This window comes from Phascolarctos cinereus, unplaced genomic scaffold (genome assembly GCF_003287225.1).
Source record: "Phascolarctos cinereus isolate Bilbo 61053 unplaced genomic scaffold, phaCin_HiC Scaffold_4;HRSCAF=312, whole genome shotgun sequence".
NCBI lineage: Eukaryota > Metazoa > Chordata > Mammalia > Diprotodontia > Phascolarctidae > Phascolarctos > Phascolarctos cinereus.
In genome coordinates, this window is record NW_027555847.1 from 636,502,523 (window position 1) to 636,519,314 (window position 16,792).

Sequence of the window (16,792 nt, forward strand, 5' to 3'; positions counted from 1 at the left end):
AAAAAAAACCCTACTAAACGAATCAACTCCTTAAAAAGTACAATTGGCCAAATGGAAAAGGAAATACAAAAGCTAAGTGAAGAAAACAACCCTTTAATGTTAGAACTGAGCAAATGAAAACTAATGACACCATGAAACATCAAGAATCAATAAAACAAATTCAAAAGAAGAAAAAAAATAGAAGAAAATATAAAATATGTCATGGGAAAAACAGCTGATCAGGAAAATAGATCCAAGAGAGACAATGTCAGAATCATTGGACTACCTGAAAACCATAATCAAAAGGAGGACCTGAACAGCATCTTTCAAGAAATTGTCTAGGAAAAGTCCCCTGATATTCTGGAACCAGAGGGCAAAATAGGCATTGAAAGAATCTACCCATCACTTCAGGAAAGAGATCCCAAAATAAAAACTCCAAGGAATATTATAGCCAAATTACAGAACTGTCAAGTCAAGGAAAAATACTACAAGTGGCCAAAAAGAAACAATTCAAATATAGGTGAGCCACAATCAGGATTACACAGGACTTAGCAGCTGCAACATTAAAGGATCAGAGGTCATGGGACATGACATTCCAGAAGGCAAAGGGGTTAGGACTACAACCAAGAATCCCCTACCCAGTTAAATTAAGTATAATACTTCAAGAGGGGGAAAAAAATGGCTATTCAATGAGATAGAAGGGTCTCAAGCTTTCATAAGTAAAAGATCAGAATTGAACAAAAAATTTAATCTCTAATATCAAGACCCAAGAAAAGCCTAAAAAGGCAAACACACACACACACACACACACACACACACACACACACACACACACACACAGAATTTAGTAGAGCTGAACCATTTACATCCCTACATGCGAAGATGATACTTGTGATTCTTAAAAATTGTACCACTAATAGTACAGCTACAAGGAATATACATAAATAGAGGGTATGAGTATAAGGTGAATTTGAAGAAATGACATTTAAAAAATAACTAAGAGATGAGAAAGAGGAGTATGCTGGGTGCAAAGGTAGAATGGGATAAATGATTTCATATGAAGAGGCCTGAAAAACCTATTACAGTAAAGGGGAAGATGGGAGAGTGGGCATCATTTGAACCTTATTCTCATCAATATTGGCTCAAAGAGGAAATAATATACACCATAGACTGAATATAGAAATCTATCTTACCTGACAGGGAAATAGGAGGGGAGGAGATTAAGTAAAAGGGGAGGGGGGATTGGGACTGACAGAAGGGAAGGCAGATCAAGGGACGTGGTAGAAGCAAAACACTGGTAAGGATGGAAATGGCGATAGAAGAGAGAGGACAAACAGAAGGAAAAATAAGATAGAGGGAAATATATAGTTAGTAATCATAACTGTGTATGTGAATGGGATGAACTCTCCCATAAAACAGACATGAATAGAGTGGATCAAAAAACAGAATCCTACATATTGTTTACAAGAAACACACTTTAAGCAGAGAGACATATACGGAGTCAAGATAAGAGGCTGGAGCATAATCTATTATGCTGCAGCTGAAGTTTTAAAAAGCAGAGGTAGCAGTACTGATCTCAGACAAAGCAAAAGGAAAAAAAATACAAGTAGTTAAAAGACATAAGGAAGGGAACTACATGTTGCTAAAAGGTACAATAGACAATGAAGTGACATCAATACTAAACACATATGCACCAAGTGGTATAGCACCCAAATTCTTAAAGATGAAATTAAATTAGTTACAGGTTCATGATCAAACAAGAAATAGAGAGTATTACGAAATGTAAAATAAATACTTTTTCATTATATTAAATTAAAAGGCTTTTGCACAAACAAAACCAATGCAACCAAGATTAGAAGGAAAGCCGAAATCTGGGAAACAATCTTTAGAGCAAGGATCTCCAATAAAGGCCTCATTTCCCAAATATATAGGGAACTGAATTTATAAGAATACAAGTCATTCCCCAATTGATAAATGGTCAAAGGATATGAACGGGCAATTTTCAAATGAAGAAATCAAAGATATCTATAGGCATATGAAGAAGTAATCTAAATCACTTTTGATTAGAGAAATGCGAATTAAAACAATTCTGAAATACCACCTCACACCAATCAGAATGGCTAATATGACAAAAAAAAAAGGCGAATAATAAATATTGGAAAGAATGTGGGGAACTGGGACGCTAATGCACTGTTAGTGGAGTTGTGAAGTGATCCAACCATTCTGGAGAGCAATTTGGAACTCTGACCAAAGGGCAACCAAACTGTGCATACCCTTTGAGTCAGCAATACACTACTAGGTCTATATCCTAAAGAGATCATAAAAAAAGGGTAAAGGACCTACAGGTGCAAAATATTTACAGCAGTCTTTTTTCTGGCGGCAAAATATTGGATATTGAGGCGATGCCATCAATTGGGGAATGGCTAAACATTCTGTGGTATATGAATGTAATGGAATATTATTGTACAAAAAGAAATGATGAACAGGCAGATTTCAGAAAAACCTGGAGAGACTTATACAAATTGTTGCAAAGTGAAATGAGTAGAACCAGGAAAACTTTGTACACAGTATCAGCAACATTGCATGATGATCAACTATGAATGACTCAGCCCTTCTCAGCAACACAATGACCCAAGACAAATACAAAGGACTCACAAAGGAAAATGCTGTGCATATCCAGATAAAGAACTAATGGACTCAGAATACAGATCAAAGCATACTTTTCTCACTTTATTCTTTTTCATGTTTTTTTTCTTTCGATCTGTTTCTTCTTTCACGACTGTGACTAATATGCAAATATGTTCTATATAATAGCACATGTAGACATATATCCAATTGCCCAATTTTTGGAAGAAGAGAAGGAAAGGAGAGAGAGAAATTTGGAATTCAAAATCTTGTAAAAATGAACACTGAAAATTGTTCTGACATGTAATTGGGGGAAAATAAATACTATTTTTAAAAAACCTGTAAAATAAAGGAGTATGCCTTTTTTTTTTCTCAGCTGCACATGGCACCTTCATAAAAATTTACTAAGAATTAGGACATAAAACCTCACAAACAAAGGCAGAAAAGCAGAAATACCAAATACATACTTTTCAGACCATAATGCAATAAAATTACATTCAACAAAGAGTCTTAGAATCTTAGATTAAGTATTAATTGGAAACTAAATAACCTAATCCTAATAAATTAATGAGTCAAAGAACCAATCACAGAAGAAATCAATAATTTCATTAAAGAGAATGACAACAATGAGATAATGTACTAAAATTTATGGGATGCAGCCAAAGCAGTATTTAGGGGAAATTTTAATCTATAAATGTATATATCAATAAAATAATAGATCAATGAACTGGGTGTGCAACTGAAAATAAAGCTAGAAATAAAAACAAATTAAAATCCTCAATTAAATTAAAAATGGAAATCTTGAAAATCAAAAGAGAGATTAATAAAATTGAGAGTAAAAAAAGTGAATAAAACTAGAAACTGGTTTTATTAAAAAACAATAAAATAGATAAACCATTGATTAATTTGCTTCAAGAAAAAGAAAGAAGAAAACCAAATTACCAGTCTCGAAAATGAAAAGCATGAATGCACCAATGAGGGAAGCTACACGATACAGTAGAGAGAGTGCTGGGCTTGGAATCAGGAAGATTCATCTTCCTGAGATCAAATTTGGTTCAGACACTTACTAGCTGTGACCCTGAGCAAATCACTTAATCTTGTTTGCCTCTGGTTTTTTTCTCATCTATAAAATGACCTGGGGAAGGAAATGGCAAACCACTTCCAAATATGGTCCAGCAATTGAAACAACTATCAACAAGAACCACCAATGAAGATGAAATTAAAGCAATTAGGAGTTATTTTGCCCAATTATATACTAGTAAAAATGATAATCTAATTGAAATAGATGAATATTTACAAAAATAGAAGAGGAAATAGACTACCTCAATAACTCTTATCTTAGAAAAAGAAATTTAAACCATATATGAACTTTTTAAGAAAAAATCCTCAGAATCAGATGGATTTGTAAACAATTCTACCAAGCATTTAAGGAACTATTAATCCCAATACTTAAAAAAAAAAAAAACAGGTAAAGAAGTAGTCCTACTAAATTTTTTTGTGACACAAATATACTTTTGATACCTAAACCAGGAAGAAAAACACCAGAGAAAGAAAAGCATAGTCCAATTTCCCTAATGAATATTGATGCACAAATTTTAAGCAAAATACTAGCAAGGAGATTACAGCAATATATGACAAAGATTACACACTACTATGTTAATTAATTTATTCAGTGCTATACGAATGAAACTGCCAAAGAATTATTTTATAATACTAGAAAAAACAGCAACAAAATTTATCTGGAAGAACAAAAGGTCAAGAATATCAAGGAAATTAATGAAAAAAATGTGAAGGAAGACAGCCTAGCAGTATCAGATTTTAAACTATATTGCAAAATACCCATCATCAAAACAATATGGTACTGGCTAAGAAATAGAATGGTGGATCAGTGGAATAAATTAGGCACACAAAATAAATGTGCACAGTAATCTAGTGTTTGATAAGCCCCCAAATCCAAATTTTGGGGAAGAACTCAACAATTCACAAAAATTATTTAGAAAACTGGAAAGCAGTTTGGTAGAAACTAGGCAAAGACCAGCATCTCAGATTATACCAAAATAAGATCAAAATAAGTAAATTATTTTGATATAAAAAAGTGCTATGAGTAAATTAGAGGAGCATGGTAAATATCTCTTTTGGACCTATGGAAAAGGGAAAAATTTTATGAAAAAACAAGAGATAGAGAGGATCATGGGAAGTAAAATGGATAATTTTGATTGATTACATGAAGTTAAAATAAGTTTGCACAAATAAAAGCAACACAGCCTAAATTAAAATCAAAGCAGGAAACTGGGGTGGGGTGGATTACAGCAAGTTTCTCTGATAAAGGTCTTATTTCTCAAATATATAAGAAACTAAGCCAACTTTATAAAAATAAGCTCCATTGCCCAATTTGTATGTGGTCAAATGATATATCAGGTGCTTTTCAGAAGAATCAAAAAGTTATCAATAGTCACATAAAAAAATGCTCTAAATCATTATTGATTAGACGAATGCAAATTAAAACAATTCTGAGGTTCCAATACACATCTATCAGATTGGATAGCATGACAGAAAAGGAAAATGATAAATTCTGTAGGCTATGTGGAAAAAATAGGTACATTAATGCATTGCTGGTGGAGTTGTGAACTGGTCTAACCATTCTGGAGTACAATTTGGAAAAGAGCCCAAAGAGCTATAAAATTGCACATAAAATCTAATCCATTATCATAAGGTCAAAGAGGATTTGTAACAAGAGCACAGAGACTTGCCCTCATTCCAACATGCAGCATATACTTGAACAAGTTATCTTAGTCTTCCTCTGTTTTCATTCTGTAAGATGAAGGGGTTTTACTAGATGGTGCTGGAGGTCCCTTCTAACTCTAAATCTAAGCTCATTGTAAGAGTTGATCTTCAAGGCTCTACTAGATTATTAGCACCAAAAACATCATTTGAGTCTTAGCTCATGACACCACTTACAAAAGACCTTTTCTGATTCACCCAGATTTTCCTGCTCCCCCTATTATTTCTTATTTATTTTGATGCGTTTTACATAGATTTCTTTGTTTCTGTCTAGTAGAAATCAAGCTGCTTGAGGGTAGGATTTTTTGCATTTTTATTTCTATGTCCACAGTAGCTAATACAATATCTGACACATAGTAGGCAAATAATAAAGGCTCATTGAATTAAATTGAACTTCGGTGGATCAAGGATTTTTTGGGGGGCATGGATTCTCTCTCTATTGATTTAGATATTAATCCCTCTGTTGCTTCTCAACCTCTCTACTTGTCTGTTTTTCCTATGAATCTTTCATAAAAGGCCTACTGGTTCTTTTCATTTCTCCTGAGGGCTCATGTAGCCCTCAGGCTGTCCATCTGTTAGCTTTCATTCTCAGTAGTAATAACTGATATAATTCATACTCAGGCCTTGTCTTCTTATTTATCTAAATTATTATTTTCTTGTGGGTACTGGGTAATGATGAACTGGGGAAGAGTTTCTGGAAGGCCTGAGTTCAAATCCGGCCTCAGACACCCTGATCCTTTGCCACTATCTTCCTCAGTTTACTCATCTGTAAAATTGGGATAATTTTAGCACCTACCTTCTACAATTGTTGTGATACTCAGATGAGATAATACAAATCACTTTGCAAACCTTGAAGTACTACATAAACGTTAGTTATTATTTATTACATTGATCCAAATGAAAGACTGATCTTCTCTTTTTACCAAGGACTTCAGGTTGCATGAACTTGTGAAGTAGAAGAGACAAAAACTGTATGCTAACAGACAGAATTTACTTCTTTATTTTCTTCCTTTGGCCTTGAAATTTGGAGTTTCTGGTCAACATGTAATTATCTGTAGCAAGTGGAGGCTGCTATCGAAACAAATTTAGTGATTACCATAGAGGCGTCTGGAGCTGGAGACAGCTATTATTTACTCGGGACTATGGGGCTTCTATCAGAGAGAGTGGAACTGTCAATTTGCATGGCTGAGATTTCATACAAGAATATGAGACTCATGAATTTTTCTACCCCTCCCAAAGAACTCAGAGGGCAAGCATTTATGTAATGGTTAGAATAGATGCTTCATATGGAAGTGTGTAATCATTTCCTTTCCTTTTTTCTCTATTATTTAGAATATATGATCACAGTGTGCTAATTATCAGAGCCCTGTTGATAAAGGGACATCATGACCCGAGAAAGGAGCATTGAGATATGGCATAGAGACTATATAACTACATATAGATCTCAGGTTTCAAATTTTGAATATTATTCCATTTTATCACATAGATTAAATTGTCAATCAAACTAGCACTACTTGAAGCTATGGCTCAGCCATGTCTTCAGAATGCGCACTCTCTAATGGCAAAAGGAAGCACTGCAATTTTGTTTAAGTTAATTTTTTTGGGAAAGCTATCCCATTCATTAGCCAGAGATTGGTGAGACTATTTGAGGTAACACTCAAGTAGAGAGCCATCATGTGGTCAACTAACTTATTGCCCTTATTTGCTGGACAATTAATACAATGGCACTTTTAGTCTTGGGAATGCTGATCTATGCTTTGGTCCACTTAGTGCCACAAGTAACTAAAGTATAATGCAGGCATTTACATAGCACTTGAAAATTCCCAAAATGTTTTGCAATACAGTAATCTTTTGTGCTCCACAATAACCCTGTGAGGTAGGTACTACAAATATTATTATCTTTATTTTGTGTATGAGGACACTGAAACTCAAAGAGTTTGCATGACTTGGTAGATTAGTAATTGACAAAGCAAGAATTAATACCAGATCTTCAAGTCTAGCATTCAACTGACTATGCTACCCTACGTTTTACTAAATGAACAGCCTCCACATATGTCAAGGCCACATATGGTCCTTATGATTAATAGATGTAGCCTTTGTTATATAATTCAACATACAGCCCTGTGTGAACATATATATATATATTTACATATATATATGCACACTCATACATATGTATATGTGTATATATTCGTGAGGATGTGTAAATACGTACCAAAATATGCATCATTAAGGTATTTCCTCCTTTAAAGTGGAGCATAAAAATATTTCTTTTCACATATATACTCAAGCCTTAATTATCCTAGCTTTGATTGTCTGGCCTATTCCCCACTGCCTAACTCTCCCATTATAAACCCATTATAAAGGTTTAACTCGATTTTCTGAGTTGAATAGGTGACAGAGAAGTATTTCAGATAACTGAAGCTGACTGATAATTGGAAGCAGTTTCTTACAGGGGAGATAAGAGGAGTGAACTACACACTAAGGAAATGGTGCATTATGCGTATTACTGCCCCAGCAGCTTTTCCTTCCATTTCCATTGGAAAAATCTCGCCACTGAGTATAAAGCAGCCTATTCCCATCCAGAATTATAGTACTTACTCTCTCATGCTAGATAAAACATTTATTTGGACATAAAATGAAGCAAAACTGAGTGAGCAACATATCATCAGAAATGTAATTAAAGAGTGTTTATTAGTTTTTACTGTTAGTTTCTTTCAGAAAGAGAACTTTGCAGGGAGTACATACAGATTTTATGCATACATACATATATAGACACCTATATACACAGAGAGCTATCTAGATATCTATCTACATAGATATATATTATATATACATATATATATATATATATATGTAATATACATATATATATATATATATATATGTAATATACATATGTCACTCAGTACTTTCAGTCATGTCTGACTGTGATCCCTTGTAGGGTTTTCTTTGGCAAATACACTGGAGTGGTTTGCCATTTCCTTCTCCAGCTCATTTTACAGATGAAGAAACTTAGGCAAATAGGGTTAAATGATTTGCCCAGGGTCACACAGCTAGTAAGTGTCTGAGGCCAGATTTGAACTTAGGAAGATGAGTCTTCCTGACTTCAAACCTAGTACTCTAACCACTGCGCCACCTAGCTGCCCAATACACACACACACATACACACACACACACACACCACACACACACACACACACACACACACACATACACACACACATATGTACAGTCAATCCTCAACTTTTGCGGGGGTAATGTTGCTAGAAAACAGAGAAAGTGAAAAACATGAATGTTGATTAATTGAACCAATGGAAAATAGGGGGTTAGGTTCCTGTAACCACCAAAAACTATAATCAGTCACAGAGATGACTGAAGATATACTTTTCTGCATATAATTCTTTTAACAAAACATAAATTCTGATAATATGCACTTTTCCTAACATATAACTGTGAAATAACCCATACAATGGCAATATATAAAATAAAATTGGTAACATGCAAAACATTTTTTCTGGCTAGTAATTCCCTAGAATTCTGTGACCTTTTGTCCTAACTTCTTGCTAGTAATTCCCTAGAATTCTGTGACTTTTTGTGCTAACATCTCAATTAAAAACAAACAGTAACAACAATAACAAAAACCCACATTGTTTTTGGACAATATTCACTTTTTATAGCACATGAAATCTGCAATACTCATAAATCCTGAAATTCGTAACATTAAAACATTTTTTTTTTATCCTGAATCTTACCTTCCACTGTGTCAGATCACAGTATGAGGGCATTCCACTATACTGCTGTGAACCTCTCTCCCTTGGCTTCCCTCTGAAAACCAAGGGAGAGTTGCTGGGACTTTAGTTGCTGCTGCCAAAAGACTGACAACACCTCTCACACTGTTCTTCACAGCTGCTGGATGGTGTTGAAGATAGTAAAGGATACACCAGCTTGAAATAATCCTTCAGTGATGTCTGCTTCCTGTGCTGTTTGAGATCCTTAAGGACCTTGGAGTATGGGAGCATAGCAGAGGTGCACTGATGTTTAACCTTGAATCTGGGATAGATGATGCAATCAGCAGCCTCAATGTCTCTAGCCAGCTGGTCAATTAGGCTAACAGCTGCAGACATTCAGAAATGAAGTTTATTTAACACCTTTATTTTCTCACTAAGCCGTATCACTGACTTTGTACCCTTGGGCTTAGAGCCCAAAGGACTTGCCCTACACTTTGGAAGCAAATTGCAACTCAAAACTTTAGCTTTAAAGAAAAACAATGAAAAGCAATGAATGCACAGGGAGCTCTTTACAACGGTAGGGTGAACAATACCATTGAAGCTCCTAGTAGGATACCAACTGCACCATAAATTTGGGTGCATCCCACCTTTTATTTTTTGTACGAATAGCTGGAAATGTGTGGGGTTGCCAATAGGAAAGTGAAAATGAAGTTACTAATAAAATCACTTGAATACTTGAAGTCCCAAAAGCTAAATAAAGAATGTTGAGGATTGACTGTATAAATGCGTATCTGTAGTTTTAGGTTTATATTGTTTTTTGTGTACATATACAAATAATTACATAAGTATACAGAAACTCATATATACAAAAACTCTCTGTTTCTCTCTGTGTGTCTCTCTCTCTCTTTTTCCATTTCTATCTGTAAACGCACATGTACCTATGAATATTTCCTGGTCTCCAATCTCTTCACAGAATCACAGAATCTCAGAGTCAGAAAGTACTTCAGAGATCTTCTAATACAATTCCACACCAAGAAACAATCACCCAGACTGCATTGGAACTGATAGGGAACTCAATAGCCTTTTACGCTTCAGGACAACTCTGATTATAAGGATTTTTCCCTATACATCAGGCAGAAGCTTGTCTCTCCAGAAACAAAGAAAACAATTCCCAGATTGCCTACAAATAAATATTTGAAAGAAGCTATCATATTCTACCAAAATTTTCTCCTCTTTGAGCTAGGTGGGTGTTGTAATGTATAGATTGCTGAGACTGGAGCTATGATCTAAGTTCAAGTCCAACCTCACACACTTACTAGTTGCATGAACCTGGGCAAGTCACTTAATCTCTGCCTCAGTTTCTTCATCTATCAAATGAAGATAAGCACCCACCTCCCAGGATTGTTGTGAGGATCAAATTAGATAGTAATTTTAAACATCAAACACAATGTATTACACATAGTAAGTGCTATGTCAATGTTAGTTATTATTATTATCGTTCATTATTATTACTTTTCCAGGTTAAGTATCAATGATTCCTATGACCAATCCCTTTACAGCATATTCTCCACTTTCCTTATCACCTTAGTCACCCTATACTGGATTCACTGTAGTTTAGGAACCTGCTTGCTTAGCTGTTGCTTTCCTTTGGTTATAACCTAATTAGCCACTGACATATAATTACTTTCTAGCTGTTTTAATGAGGGTGGTGACATAATTATGTTCTCTATCCCAACATAATTTTCATCCAAGGATCCAAAAATATTTTTGGGGGGGCAGCCAGGTGGCGCAGTGGATGGGACACCGGCCCTGAAGTCAGGAGGACCTGAGTTCAAATCTGGCCTTAGACCAAACACTTGATACTTACTAGCTGTGTGACCCTGGGCAAGTCACTTAACCCCAATTGCCTAAAAATAATTTAAAAATTTTTTTGACAAATTAGCTTTGGGCTGAATCTCAGAGGTGACATTCAGTAGGGACAAATGTACCATCTTATACTTGAGTATAAAATGATCAGTTTCGGAAGTGCAAGATATGCTTTGATGTATTGATATCCGAAAAAAATCTAGGGGGTTTCGTGGACTGCAGACTCCAGCAGTGTAATATGGCAGCAACAACAACACAAATATTGCAATCTTGAGTTATCTTAAAAAGGTCAAAGGTATAAGGCATAAGGATCTATAACCCTTCTGTACTTGACCCTAGTCTGAATTCATCTGGAGTATTGTGCTGATTTATGGACACAGTTAAGACGGACACTGATAAACCAATGAGTGTGCAAAGGAGGGTGACCAGGGTGGTAACAGGCCTTAAACTCATGCCATAATGAGGTATTAAAGGAAATGGGGCACTTAGCCTGGGGATGGGAGGATTTCAGGGAAGCACAATTACTGTGTTGAAATATCCTAATGTCTGTCATGTGAATTATGTATTAGATTTTTTCCACTGGCCCCCATTGGGCAGAACTAGGAGGAGCAATAGTTGAAAGTCGCTTGATTTTAGGAAATAATTCCTAACAAACGGACCTATCCAAAAGCTGAATGCTGCCTCAAGACATGGTCAATTCCCCTTAGAGGTCTTCAAACAAATTTGGATGACTACTTATTAGATGTGTTATAGCAAAGATTCTGGTGTAGCATAAAGTGGACTAGATATCCTCTGAGATCCCTTCCACAGTTCTCTACATAGGCCTCAGAGAAGTGGACAGCAATGAGGTCTGTGACTTGATTGAGGTGGCAGCTTTTTGTTCTTTGATTTTTTTTTAACTTTTTAGGCATTTGGGGTTAAGTGACTCACCCAGGGTCACACAGCTAGTAAGTATCAAGTGTTTGGTCTGAGGCTGGATTTGAATTCAGGTTGTCCTGACTTCAGGGTCAGTGCTCTATCCACTGTGCCACCTAGCTGCTCCCTGATTTTCTTTTTAAAATTAAAAAAAAAATTGATATCTTTTGGGTTACATAAACTACATTTCTCCTTGTATATCTCTCCATGACAAAGAATAAAGAAAAAGGAAAGAAAAAAAATCAAAATCAATAAGAACACCAACAAAACATGGTGTTTATGCAATTTTCTACCTTTGAAGGCCACCACCTTTACAAAAGAATGGGGGTGGGGTGGATAAGATGCCTTTTCATATCTCTTCTTTGGGCCCGATGTTTTTTTACAGTTTTATAGTTTCATAGTTTTTTTTATAGTTTTATAGTTTATGGTTTATAGTTTTATAGTTTATATAGTTATAGTTTTATAGTTTACAATCTTTTTGATTGTTTTGTTGGAGGTTTTGGTGGTGGTTGTTTTTACTCTTTCCATTTACGTTGTCATAGTTATTGGGTATACTGTTTTCCTGTCTCTGTTACTTCACTTTGCATCAGTTCATCAAAGCATTTCCATGCTTCTCTGTGTTCATCATGTTTATTAGGATGAATGACTTATATCACATTTATGTAATGACTTTCTGCTCTTCATGGGACTGGACCTACTTAATTCAAACCTGATGGGGAGGAGGTAATGGACAGGACCAATTGCAGCACGCTTCATCTTCTATCCCCTTGAGAATTTCTTAGGTTCATTTTTATTTGAGCTTTCTCCAGATATGGATCAATAAGCTACTACCATCCTCTTTTCAGGGATTCCTGTGTGTCTTGTCTCTTTAAGGTTACTCTTAAGAACTGCCCTGACTCAGAGGTCAATTTTCTATGCAACACTGCTTCTCATTAAGATTTATATTCTTGGGGCAGCTAGCTGGCATAGTGGATAGAGCAGTGGCCCTGGTTTCAGGAGGACCTGAGTTCAAATCCAGCCTCAGACACATAACACTTACTAGCTGTGTGACCCTGGGCAAGTCACTTAACCCCATTGCCTAAAAATAACAACAACAACAAAAAAGAATTACATTCTTGATTCATATAAGATGTTCCAACAGATGTGCACGTTAGTACCAAGCTAAAATTTCCCTAAAGTTCTATGTGCAGGGTTCAAGCCAGCCAAACAAGGGTCTGCTGCCAAAAAGTCCCCAAGTGATTGAATGGAAAGGGGAAAAAGGAGGAGGGGAAGATCATAGATTTCCCTACCACTTATCAAAGGAGGAGTGAATTTAATTAATTTATTGGAAAATGTAGTCATAGACTTTTAGAATAACTGTCTTATTAAATGCTTGAGCTTCCCAAAATGAAGTGATTGGAATTGAACACAGTACTCTAGATATCATCTGACCAGGACAGAGTAGAAAAAGACTATAACCTATCTCATTCCATATTCTACACCTACTTTAAATCAGTTATTTAATCAGCCGGTCAATAAACATCTACTAAGTGCCTATTACTGTCAGGCACTGTGTTAAGCACTGGGGATAAAAAAAGAAGCAAAAAAAAAAAACAATCACTTCCCTCAAAAGCTTACAATCTAGTAGAGGAAACAAGAAGCAAACAAATATGTACAAAAAAGGTATACTTGACAAAAGAAGAAATAATTAAAAGAAGGAAAGCACTGGAATTATGGTTTGGGAAAGGCTTCCTGTAGAAGATAATCTAAGATCTTGTTAGGTATTAGGAGCACTATGGCACATACCTTGATCATTTCACTTTATTAATGTGTCTGACATTCTTTCCCCCTTCTCCATTCACATTGCTGCCACTCTAGTTTGAGACCTCATAGCGTTAGGGCCTAAAAACCCATCCTTCTGCTTCTGGTCTCTCCACTTTGCAACAAATCCTTCACACATTTGCAAAAATTGTCTTCTTTATGATCAGTTTAAATCATGCACTTGCTGCCTCAAATTTTTTTTTAAATGAAGAGGTTGATTTAAATTATTTCCAAGGTCCCATATGGTTCTAAATGATGACAGGACTACCACATGAACCTTTAGTAGCTCTTCTTTATCTATAGAATAAAATAAAAACTTCTTAACCTAACAATTAGACTGATTTGGGATTTTAACCTATCCTTCTGGTCTTGTTTCACTCTAATTCACATTTAATCAATCTAAATTTTTGCCAAACTATAATAACTGCTCCCTGCACCACTAACTTGTTCTGCCCTTTCCTGTCTCCACTTATGTAAATTACTTCTGTTACCAAGAACACACTCACTTTATTCATCTATTTGATGAATTCTTGTCATTTCTTCAAAATAACTTAGAAGGTCCTCTGTGGAGCTTTTGCGAATACCTCCCTAAGTGGAAATAAACTCTCCATATTCTAATATTTTATAGCATTTTTCCTAGACCTCTCCTTTACTATCATCACTCCTTAATCAGTATCATGTGTATCTATGTTGATGTTTTATTTTACCTTTAGGTTGAAAACTTTTTGAGGGAAGGGGCTATATTGGCTTTTCTATCTTTGTATCTTTGTTTTGAAACATGGTGTCCACAGCAAGGGAAGAAGTAGTCTCATTCTACTCCACCCTGGTCATGTCACATGTGGAGTATTGTATTAGATTCTGAGCTTCACATTTTAGAGAGGATATACACACACGTATACATCTCTCATATCTCTCTTTCTCTCTCTCTCTCTCTCTCTCTCTCTCTCTCTCTCTCTGTCTCTGTCTCTTCAAGCCCAGAAGTTAAGCTTGAGAGCATGCCTAGGGTGAGGCAGAATGGTGAGCTGGAGGGAAATCTGGAATCAGGAATAACTAGGTCAAATCTGCTTTAGACATTTATTAGCTGTGTGTCCCTGGGCAAGTCGTTGGTTTACTTGTTTGTAAAATGGGAGAGGAAGATGGTGAACTCAAGGAACCTAGAGGTGTCTTCCATCTCTAAATCCATGATGGTTTGTCATACTGCAATGTCCAGGGGCTATGCCTTACTAAGATGCCAAAGAAACCAGGGAGCTTTATCCTGAGGAAGAGAGGATGGAGATATGGTAACTATCTTTAAGTTTATGAAGTTCTGTCATGTCTTTGAAGGACAAGTCTGGTCTTTTGTGAGCCCAGAGTTAGAAGTCATGGGTAGGAAATATATGAGGCAGAAGTTAGATGACCCTTTGCCAAAGATATCGTATAGAAGATACCTGTTTAGGTATAGATTTGATTATATAACCCGTTAGGGCCTTTTCAGCTCTGAAACTAAAATTTTGTGATTCTATGTTGATTGGGGATCAGCAACTAGATGGAACAGTGGATACAGCACTAGGCTTGGGATCAGGAAGACATCTTCCTGAGTTCAAATCTAGCCTCAGACACTGACTAGCTGTGTAACCTTGGGCAAGTCACTTAACCCTGTTTGCCTCATTTTCCTCATCTGCAAAATGAGCTAGAGAAGGAAAGGGCAAACCACTCAAACATCTTTGCCAAGGAAACCCCAAAAAGGAGTCACAACAAGTTGGACACAACTGAAATAACCAAAAATCAACAGTGTGCATGCATGTATGAGTGTATGCATATATACATATACATACATAAATACGAGTGTATTATACACACATACATATGTATGTATGTTTGTATTCAACTAAGCACATATTAGGCACACATTCTGTGTGAAGCACTAATGATATAATAATGATAGCTAATATGTATATAGTGCTTTAAGGTCTGCAAAAAAAAAAATGTGGGATCTAGATCTGGCAGAGTTCAAGCAGCCATCTAGGCTATTCATGTGAGGAAACTGAATCTCAGGAGGTTGAAATGACTAGCCCAACACCACACAGATAGTGAGTACTAGGTCCTCTGATTCCAGAATTCCCATTTTGTCCATTGCACCATATGCTGCCTTATTAATATTCCTGGTCTCCTCAATGTATGTACCTACTCCACTGGTACAGCTCAGTCCTTCCAGGATTTCCTGTCTCATAGGATTCAAGTCCATGTTTTTCAGTGAATCCTGCATAGGGAATCTACCAACAGTCCAGAGACTGCCCTCTGTTCCCTCAAGATTCTCAACATTACACTTCCGTTATTTCCCTATTGTACCACATTCCCATCATGTGACCATCTTTTCTCCCCTTTTGGTTATATGAAAGTGGTATGTCTCTGTCTCTATCTCCATTTCATGTCTCTATCTTTATCTCTCTATCTTCTCTATCTCTCTCTATGTCTCTAACTGTATGTCTCTCTTTGTTTACATCTATAGAACACTAAATATCCCTTTAGACCACTATACATGCATATTATAGATAAATGTATGTGCATACATTTGTTAGATTGTTAAAAGTAGACATATCCTTTTAACATACCTGAGATCTAAATATCTAAGATGCCAATTTTTGGGAGCCCAAGCCTAGAAAGGATGCTTTGTTCTCTCTTAATTGTACTTCCTGATGTGAAGGACATGCAGCTTATAACCTCCTTCTACACAATTCCTATATTTCCTATGTCATTACATAACATACCAGCCATACTGTATTAGTGTTTCAATGAAGCAAACCAACTTCAGCAAGACAGACTTAGGACAATGAAGAGACAAATATCCTCACATTTCCCATTTCAACCGAATTTAGATTATGCGATTGTTTATTTGTAGAAGAGTCAATGGATCATTTGGTCATGCGTTTGAAAACAGCTGAGATTGCCACACCATCTCTCCTGCATTCCTTTATTCCATAATAGTTCCTTAATGATGAGCTCAGAACATCTGAGCTTGAGATGGATAGGATTTTGGTTTCATCTATTCTGAGGATCTCTAAATGCATTCTCTTCCAGTGGTTCACTGTATCACAGCAGTCACTCTGGGTATTCAA